The sequence below is a fragment of the Tupaia chinensis genome, unplaced genomic scaffold (assembly GCF_000334495.1).
Source record: "Tupaia chinensis unplaced genomic scaffold, TupChi_1.0 Scaffold000473_1, whole genome shotgun sequence".
Taxonomy (NCBI): Eukaryota; Metazoa; Chordata; class Mammalia; order Scandentia; family Tupaiidae; genus Tupaia; species Tupaia belangeri.
In genome coordinates, this window is record NW_006159982.1 from 3,806,370 (window position 1) to 3,816,914 (window position 10,545).

General features: G+C 37.8%; 1 pseudogene; it reads right to left on the minus strand.

Annotated features, from left to right (window-relative positions):
• Window positions 1-1,503: 1,503 nt before the first annotated feature.
• LOC102493573 (40S ribosomal protein S18 pseudogene) lies at window positions 1,504-1,928 on the minus strand (annotated as a pseudogene).
• Window positions 1,929-10,545: the final 8,617 nt, after the last annotated feature.

A 10,545-nucleotide genomic window follows, 5' to 3' on the forward strand; every position in this document is an offset into this window, starting at 1 on the left:
GTGAAGGACAACTAAAACCATTCTCACATAAGTAAGAACTAAGGGATTTTGTGGCCAGTAGACTTATTTTACAAGAAATGTTTTTTAAAGCTCTTCAGAAAGAAGGAACATAATATAAGTCAAAAACTGGATGTATATAAAGAAAATAAGAGCATGGGACTAGGAATAAGTGAAGGTAAGATAAAAACATTTATTTCTCTTATTTTTTAAAAAATTTAATTTTATTTATTAGTTTATTATCATCATCATTATTACTATTGTTTCAATTTGCTCTAGAGAACACAAGAGAAGGAGAAAATGAGAAAGCAGGTCACCAGTCCAGAATTCAATTTTGGTCAGTCTTGAGAGAGTCTAATGCCTTAACCGCCATGCCAATTGCTGACCCTGTCTCTTATTCTTAATGAGCAGGACAGGTAGCAGTCTGTTAAAAATAGTTATGGTGATGTGGAACCAGATGGTGCAGTGGTAAAATGTGACCTGTGTAAGACAGTTCCACATGGGAGGTTTCCTGGTTCAAGTCTGAAGACCTTTCTAAATACTCTGGGTACATGTGTGTCCATGAACAGGGATTGACTGAAACTAGGGGTGGACTGTGCCATCAATAACCTGTTAAGAGACCATCATATGGTGTGATGATTACACTGCTGACCTTCCACATAGTCAACCATGGTTTGAGTCCCAGACCTGGGAGCTTAAAACTCATGCTGGAAGCATGTTTGTGCATGTCCAAAATCCCGAGAAGAGAACGGAGGAGAAAGGATTGCAGTGTGGCCATTCTCCTGGGGGATGATTTCTTGCTTTCTGTCTCTCTATCTCTCTGGCAAGTGTATATACCCTATAGCAAAAATCTAAAAAAGAATAAAACCTGTTGAGGAGTGAATGCACTCTCTCTGAGAAGAAATAAATGAACAAACTTCAACAAAACTTTGTGGAAAAATAGAAATAGAGTATAAATTTATATTTAAAAAAGGAACATCACTGCATACTCATGGACACTAAAAAGGGCAATAACGAAATAATATGAACAAATCTTTTACCACAAATTTGATAGCTTAGGTGAAATGATCTAATATCTTGAAGGATACAATTTGTCAAAATTCACACAAGAAGAAATTGACAATCTGAATAGTCCTGTATCTATCTCTTAATTGAATCAATAATTAATAGCCTTCCAAAACAGAAAGCACCAGACCCAGATGAGTTCACTGGTAAATTCTAGCAAACAATTAAGAAATTTTTTTTTTCCCAATTCTTTATAATCAGTTCTGGAGTATAAGAGCAAAGAGAATACTTCCTAATTCATAGTATGAAAACAACATTACTTTAATATCAAAGTCAGATAAAGATTACAAAGGAAAAAAGAAGCAAATTATAGATTAATATCTTTCTTTTTTTTTCATAGGTATATAAACTATTTATTAACAGACAAGGCCTACAGACTTATTTCTTCTTGGACACACCCATGGTACAGCCATGACGGCCAGTTGTCTTAGTGTTCTGGACTCAGACCTGAAGGCCCCAGAAGTGGCGCAGCCCTCTATGGGCCCGTATCTTCTTCAGTCTCTCCAGGTCTTCACACAGCTTGTTGTCCAGACCGTTGGTCAGGACCTGGCTGTACTTTCCATTCTTTACATCTTTCTGCCTGTTCAAGAACCAGTCTGGGATCTTGTACTGGCGTAGATTCTGCATAATGGTGATCACATGTTCTACCTCATCCTCAGTGAGCTCTCCTGCCCTCTTGGTGAGGTCCATGTCTGCTTTCCTCAACACCACATAAACATATCTTTGCCCCACACCCTTAATGGCAGTGATGGCAAAGGCTATTTTCCGCCGCCCATCGATGTTGGTATTGAGTACTCGTGAAATGTGCTGGAACTTCTCAGGGATCACTAGAGACATGGCGGCGGCACAAGCGGCGGCATGTAGGCCTCCTGTGGAAGACTAGATTAATATCTTTCATGAACACAAATGCAAAATTTTTTTAGCTAACCAGTTCTCCAGCATGGAGAATCCCCTTTCTCAATCCTTGTGAATCTTGGGAATCCCCTTTCTCAGTCTTTGTCTCCTTCCAGTAATTGGTTAGTACTCACTCCACAAAGTGTTTGGAATCACACAAGATTACATATTTCACTTATAAATTTATACTTCATTGTGCACCCACTGTAGTATTTAGAATAAATAAAAATGATTATGCTGGATTTATATTATCATATTGTAGTGTGTCTTATCACTTTCTGGCACTTATTTAGTACCTTTTTGGTATGGATAGAATTGTATTGTTCTAGGATGGTTCCATGTGGTATCTACTGAAAATTACACAGTCTAGGACAACACAACACATCACAAGACATTTTCCTTTAAGATTCTCACTTACTGAACAATTTGCTTAACTACTTAGTTGCAGAAATGGAATTCAGTTGTTAAGTGAGGAGTACCTGTATACAAATGCCCACTCTCCTGTATAATCAGGAATGAACAAGTTAAATTTGAAATTAAAAACATACTGCCATTTAAATTAGATGGAAACATGGAAATATTTACAGATTGCTATAATTTAGATAATTATTTGTTCCCCAAATATTCATATTTCAAAAACTTGGCCTCCAACATAATGACTTTGAGAGGTGGTGAGATCTACAAGAGATAAAGCCTAATGGGGCCTGAGAGGGATAAACAGAGCAAATGGTGAATTGTTTCCCCTATCCACATGTGTATCTTCCTCTCTACTTCTGGTGGTCATTTTTTGATGCAGCACTGGAGACTGGCCTAGTGCAGCTCCTAGGCCTTTGGACTTTCCAGTCACCAGAATCATGTACCAAGTCAATCTTTATAAATGACCTAGTCTCAGATATTTCTGTTTGGCAACGCAACAAAGTAATAACATACATACAAATCTAACAAAATATACATAAGATCTGTGTGAAGAAAATTATAAAACTCTGAAGAAAAATATCAAAGAAGAATGAAGTAAAAGGAGAGACATTCTATGTTCATGGATAGGAAGAATCAATATCATCAAAGTGTTAATTCTTTCCAACTTGATCTACAGATTCAGTGCAATCCCAGCAAGTTTTTGACTGATATACCAGAAAGTTATAGTGTGGATATTAACAACTACTTCTAAGGTTTATGTGAAAGAGCAAAAGACAAAAAACAGGTCCAGTTGCAGTAGCATGTATTGGTAAATACTGGGTTAAGTGGGCTGAGGCCACACTGGAGGCCCAGGTTTGATTTCCAGCATACCCTAAAAGCTTGGCATGGCTGCATACTTGTAGTCCCAGCTACTGAAGAAGCTGAAGCAGGAGGATTGTGAGCTTGTGATCAGTGTGAGCAATGTAGTGAAACCTTGTCTGAAAAATTCTAGTGTGCTGGCACCTGTAGTTCCAGCTACTGTGGCATTTGAGGCAGAAAAATTGCACTCAAAACAGTGTGTGATTGATAAAGGAACAGACAAATAGGTCAATGGGACAAAATTAAAAGTCTAGAAATAAAGCCATGCAAATATAATCAAATGACCTCTAATAAAGGAGCAAAGCAATAAGATGGGACAAAGATAATCTTTCCAAGGAGTGGAGCTGGAACAATAGGTTATCAGCATGCAAAATAAAATAAGAATAGGTCTAGAAATAGATATTAGACCTTTTACAAAATTGACAGAAAATGAATCATAAACCTAAATGAAAGCACAAATGTATAGAACTCCTAGAAAATGACGTAAGAGAAAACCTATATGACACTGCATATGGTGATGTCTTTTTAGATATAACACCAAAGGCAGGATCAATGCAACCATTGATTATCAGAACCTCATTAAAGTTTTAAATATTTACACTGTAAAAGCAATTTTAAGTGAAAGAGAAGAAAATTTACAGACTGGGAGAAAATATTTTGGAAAACACATCTGATTAAGGACTGTTATTCAAAATACACAAAGAATTTTTAAAAATCAGCAATAAGAAAATGAGCAACTCGTGTAGCATTACAGTTTAGTCTCACTATCTCTGTCTCTCCTACTTGTGTTCTATGTTTCGTGGAACCAAAAATTGGACAGTGGAAAGGCAGTTTACAATCTGCTGGGAGAGAAAGGGTTTCCAGATTGAGATTAAAAACGAACAAAATTTTTTCCCTTTATCCTTCTGTCTTATGGAAACATTTATTCTTCCTTGTATCTAACAGTAACCATTCTTGTTGGCTACAGCCACCTCACTGGAAGCTCTCTGTTTAGTGATTTCAAATGCAATGATTGAAAGTCATACATGTATGTATATATCTTTTCATATGAGTAGTCTTCAAAGAGTCATGCAAAGTATATATTATGAAGAAAAAAACCCCAAGGATTTCAATCTTTTTGCATCAAAATAAACATACTTTAACTCATTTTCCATGAACTTTTTGAGGACTTCTCATATTTATAAAAGAACAACAAGCCCAGTCTTTTTGGTGCAGCCAGTAGTGTGCTAGATTGCAGAGCTGGAAGCCACATGTCGGCCATGGTACCAGTCTCCCTTTGTCTCTCTTATGTGCACATGTGCTTTATGAATCATCATCATCATCAAAAGAATAACCTTATTCCCTGTAAAACTGAATTGTCTGGGAAGCTCAGCTGACTGATGGGGTTAAAGGTCCAGTTATAGATCTCTTGCCAGGTCAGTTTTCTCACTCAGCTCTCTAGTCATGGAGGGAACTCTCTGTCTTCACCACCCCCTGAAAAACAGGTTAGTCAGGGGACAAGGCAGGGGAGAGGGACAAGTCATATCCCAAGCAGGACAGAGTAGGACAGCACAAGATTTCATCATGCTACTCAGAATGTGAGCAATATAAAACTCAGGAATAGTTTGTGGGATTTTTATTTAATATTTTTGGACCTATGATCACTTTTGCTGAAACCACTTAGAGCTCGTGGCTTACGGATGAGTATCTTCAAATGAGGGGTCAAACATAAATATACTTGGTCTCCAACATGCTGTCTCAGTTTGGAGAGGTAGATGGCATCCAGTCAGTGTGATCACCTGTGATCAGCATGTGTTTCTTTAATATCAGAACCTAGCATGGGGCCAAAGTCAGGTGATGATACTAAATGTTTCTTAAAGTTGCAAAAGTGAACCCAGACATAAAATAAAGCTAACTCCCATTCCTGAGTTTTAAGTTAAAAAAGAAGAAGAAGAAAAGAAAGGAAGAAGATGACAAAAAAGTATGCGCCATGTCTTTTAAACAGACTATTGACTTTCTCTGGGGTGCTCGGCCCACCCTGTGATTAGGGAGCCTCCACCATAATTGCTCTTGTCATCCACACACTTGTCTGCAGTCGATATCTTTTTATCATATACATTTTTAATCATGTATTAATAAACAAGACGTTTGTATCTTATTGATGATTGGATTATATTATCGACTAACTCCACAATCCCATGCGTGGCTTCTGAAAATACAAACAAGGTCAAAATGTAAAGATCACATAAAGTGCACCAAAGACAAAAATTAGACTTTTCTCCAACTCCTCAGATGGCTGTTGGGGAGAAGGATTTTGAAGAAGAACAGAGTAACTTTGAAAGTATTTGTCCAGTAGATGATTCAGTCTACACTAAAGACAAGAATCTAAATGAAAATTAAACTCAAATTATTTGATCATACCAGAAGACTGACCATGATTTTTACTTTTCATACTTTTTGATGTGATTAATCTGTTGAATAAACTTTGATCTGGCCTGCTTTAAGAATCCACATTGAGGTTATAAGGAAATATGGCTCCTGGCAGTTGGCAAAGAGAAAATGTTCTGTTTGGGAAAATGGATTTTATTTTACTACCTGCCAAAAGGATTAGGATTTTCCCCTCCCAAGGCTGGGCTCTTGGTCTTAGAATTTTTCCTAAGGAAAATAATTGCCCTCCCTAAACACATTCATACTCAGCAATGCTACCTTCCCACCTAAGGCATCTGTTTCTGGTTCAGGTTGCCAATATTCCAGAAGCATTTCAGTGGTTGGCTAGACACCACAGGGAGCATAAAAACTAGACAGACATGCTTTGAGTAGAACAATCTCAATATGATTCAGTTCAGTTTGACAGACTTTCAATTACAGCATACACGCAAATAATTGTTCTTCTTCTTTACTTCCCATTAAAATCTCTCGAATACACTTAAAAATGGTTCTTCTGGGGGTCAGCAGGTAGTGCAGTGGTTAAGGCATTTGACTCCTTCGCAGCCAACTGTGGTTCAATTCCTAGACACGGTGCCTTGAAACTCATGCTGGGAGAGTGTGCTTGCACGCCCAAGATCCCAAGAAGAGAATGGAGAAGAAGAGACCGTAGTGTGACCATCCCCCTGAGAGGGTGTGATTTCTCGCTTTCTGTCTCTAAACATAATCCCATCACCCATAGTTATTTTGGAAGTGAGTTGTTGGGGAGGAGAGACTATCCTTCTTATTAGAGGAGTTATTTCCTATTATGGAATTTCAACTATTTTTGAAGAATAATTCTTGGGGACAGAGTGATAGAACAGGGAACAGGAGGAGAAACAGATTTAATCACATGACTAAGAAAAAGAGTGCTTTTTGGCTGGGTTGGAAGGAGGTCATTGAAAACACAAACACCTCAAATGTTCACATAAAATGAAGTCCTGTCTTTCTCATGATGACATGTATTCAAATAGAATTAATACTTCTTTGGAGCGCTTCATTTGCATCCATTAAATATAATAATACCTTAGGTATATAGTGATTTACAATTTTCAAAATTCACATTTCTGATCTCTTTTATCTTCATCAAAATTCTACGACATAGGCAAAGCAGCTATTACTATTCCCATTCAAATAAAAGAAAATTGCAAATCAGAGAAGATAAGTGTACTTTCTCAGGAGAAGCTAAGACTCGAACCTGTATTTTCTAATTCCTAGCCAGATGTCCTTCCTAATATATCATCTATTATTATAATATCCAAGTTTGGAGTTTATCTTTATCTGACTTAAAGAGCAAAAACCACCAAAGTTGTTTGATTTGCTTTATCTTCCCTTAGGGGGTGGGAGAAAGAACTACTTTAAACAGTAACAATATCCTGAAAAATCACAAGTTCTGATGTTACTTAGCGAACTTTTTTTTTTTTCCATGTATCACTCTGTAACTTTCTGTATGGGAAACTCTCTGGGAGTCTGTTGTCTCTGCAGGTCTCTCTCTTTCTGATAACATTCTGACTTTCTTCCTTTCCACCTCAATAATTCTTTTTTTTACCTGGGCTGAGTTTAGAAAGTGAGAGTTTTTATATTTTATTTTACTGACTCAATAGAATTCTGTAATCATACTTCCTTTAGAAAATGTTTAAAGGATTAATTAATTAATTATTTTAATTTGCTAGAGGGCACATGTACTCACCAGAGAGAGGGAAAGTGAGAAAGCAAGCCATCAGGTATGCGACTCAAATTGCAGTAGGCCATGTGGGAGTCCAGCACCTTAGCCATCACGCCACCTGCTGGCCCCTGTAGTCACACTTCTGAATGTAGGGAGAAAATCTGAAGAATATTTTTTGATTTCTCATTTTTAAAAACTTGTCCTAAGTGGAAAAATTAGTCTTTTAGTCTAACAAGTATTTATTATTATTATTATTTTTGGCCCTAGATGGCCGTTCAACTTCCCTAATTGATCAAATTTCCTTTTTTCTAAGAAAGCTCATTTTGAATATTAAAATTAATATATATTAAAGTGAAAAATTCAAAACTTCAGAGTTTATAACATCCTTACCTACTATAAATACTAAAGCATGCTAAAGGCCCCTTTCAATAAACAAAAATGAGCCTAATAAATCAACAAAGATTCTAAAATTCCCATTAGTTTGGCCCTTTTATATTGAAGAGGTTTTTTTCCTCCTTCTAAGAGGGCTAGTATGCTACAAATATTTTTACAGTTTCTTTATGAATGCGATCCTTGCTATGTCACAGAATACGGTGGGCATGATTAAATTACATGAATCACCTTGGGAGTGAGTATGGGAGAACTCACGATCAGGATATGATTAGAACCCCAAATCGGCAAACATCAGGAAACAGAGTCTTCAGGCCAGTTCAATTGTGTGGCAGCCAGGGTCCACTTCTGAGGTCAGATTGTAGCTTTTAAACTAAAAATCCAAAAGCCCCAGTCCTTGAGGCCGAGGCAAGTGTAGGTTACTGAGACAGAGAATCAGGTGAGGAGGGAAAAGTCAGAAGACCACTTCAGGACTGGAGTGCCAGCAATCACAATGACCCTCACAGCAAGACTGGATTCCAAGGTGCTAAGATGACCCTCAGTAGTGAAGGGAGTTTAATGGTGGTTAGGGGAGTGACCTCCATTGTGGGGAGAACAGAGATGCGCAGATTAGGACAGTAGGAAACATGAGTGAAAAGTCCCAGTCATGTTCACTTTTTAGTTTCTGCCACATTTCACTTCATATTAGCTTGAGACCCAGTCTCAGTTCTGTGCTCATCTAAGGTTTAGGTATAGATCTGCTGGAATAAAAAAGAATGGGATGAAATAGGTTGGACAGGTATGTCCTCCCAAATTCTGAACCATTTAGTGGTTCTGTGATTCTGCTCTGGTTTCCTTTGACTCTTTACTCATCTAGTGCTATGGCCTTGAAATATGCAGTCATCTACCACAGACTAAGTTGCTATATGCTTTCAAAATATCTATGGGGTGGTTAAAACATTCTCCTTTCTTGAGAAAAAGGTATTTGTAGAAATGCTAAAAATAAATCAAGTCCCTTTCTGAATTCTAGTCACTCATATAACTGGTTTGGCTCTCACGGCCTCCTAAAGGTCACCCATGTGGTTATTTGCATTCATTGTGCCATCAACAAATATAAATTAAGCCACCTGCAAGAAAAGGAACTTTAAATTTAGGCAATGGGCATAGACTGGACCCAAAGGATCCATTTCCACTAAATGAGGCTATAAAAACTACACATGACCTAAGCATTCTTCTGCCCTCCAAAACAAGACTCAAGATGATAGTAAAGCCAAGAAAACATACTACCAAGAAGAGAGCAAAGGACAGGACAAACACTTACTCATCCCACCATTTTTTGGTACAACAAAGCATAGATAAAATACTGGAAGGGAGAGCCATTGGACCGATGCAGTAACTTTTCTTATATTTCTTAGATGGTATCACTCTCAGAAATTTATACACACACACCATTCTCACAGTAAAATATCATCTCTAAGATGCACTAGCAGTAAGCACACCCCTGAAAGACATAAATAAGAGCTCCCAGTGGGTTATTACTTAGATATAGTACAGCATGCATTTCTTTTCAATCCGGAATCTTGGTGTGTAAATGTGTACAGTGGAGCCTCTCTAATGCCTTGCCTTAGTAAATTCACATGAAATAGGTGACAGTGATCCCACTAGGTCAGTCTGTGTGGCCCAGGATTTGAATCAGCTGGGAAGCCAGCCTCATGGCAGTGGGAAAAAAAATAAGACAGTACTAAATGCCAGGTGTTGTGCCATTTTTTGGCCTTTCTTCTTTTAAGGGATTGTGTAGACTCTTTGTCCTATTTGTTTTCTCTAGGAATTTTTCAGACCTCTGTGATTTCTCTGTCCATCTTAGGAGAGAGAGGAGGAGAGAGAGGGAGGGAGAGAGAGAGAGAGAGAGAGAGAGAGAGAGAGAGAGAGAGAGAGAAAGAAAGAAAGAAATATACTTCGACTGTGGCTAACTCTGCCTCAATCTCCCAATGAGCTAGGATTACAATGCACACTGTGCTGCCCAGTCAGTCTGTTTAGGTTGATCGGGAATCTGAAACGCAACCACAACCTCATACACTGATGCCTTTTCTACTTGTACTCCACACTGAACCATGGTTTCTCTTATATTAACTATGAAAGGGAAAGTGTCTTAAATAGCTTCTGTCATTTGAAGAATTAGATCAATTTGCTTAGTCCAAGACCAAATTGATATCCTATCTACTATTTCCCAAAAGAATGCTATGAGAGAAGATTTTCATGCCTACCTACATTTATAAATATTGTCTTAAAGTTAAATAGGCTGCTTTACTCTGAGATTTGCAGTGCCTGTAAAGAGGCTAAGGTACAGTAAGAATCTCCTAGAGAGACATATTAGGCAGAGTTTTCGAACTTGCTTGACCACAGAATCTTTTTCTTGTCTAGCATCTCATTTTATGAATGGTTTGTAGAACACACTTGAATTAAATAGTGCTTTGAATGGTTTCAACAGAAACATCGCTAAAGCTAGATCTTGTGGCTCTATATTACTAGACAGTCCCAGGAGATTGATGACTGGGATCACTCTGAGTGTAACACTGTCCTTTTGCTCTCTTCAAAGGAAAGGACCTGGTATACCAGTTGCTCCACTGGGCTTTGTTTTTACAGAGGGTGATAGAATCATTTTGAACAAAACTACACACCTGCCAGGGAGGCACAATTTGGGAGATTCAAAATCAGCAGCCAACCATTCCTTGGTTGATTTTGAAAAATACCAGTGATAATTAGTCCTATGTAAAATTCTGGTGTGGAAAAGTCTTGCAAATATTGACTATGCTCTTCCTTATCTGTTTTGATTTGTT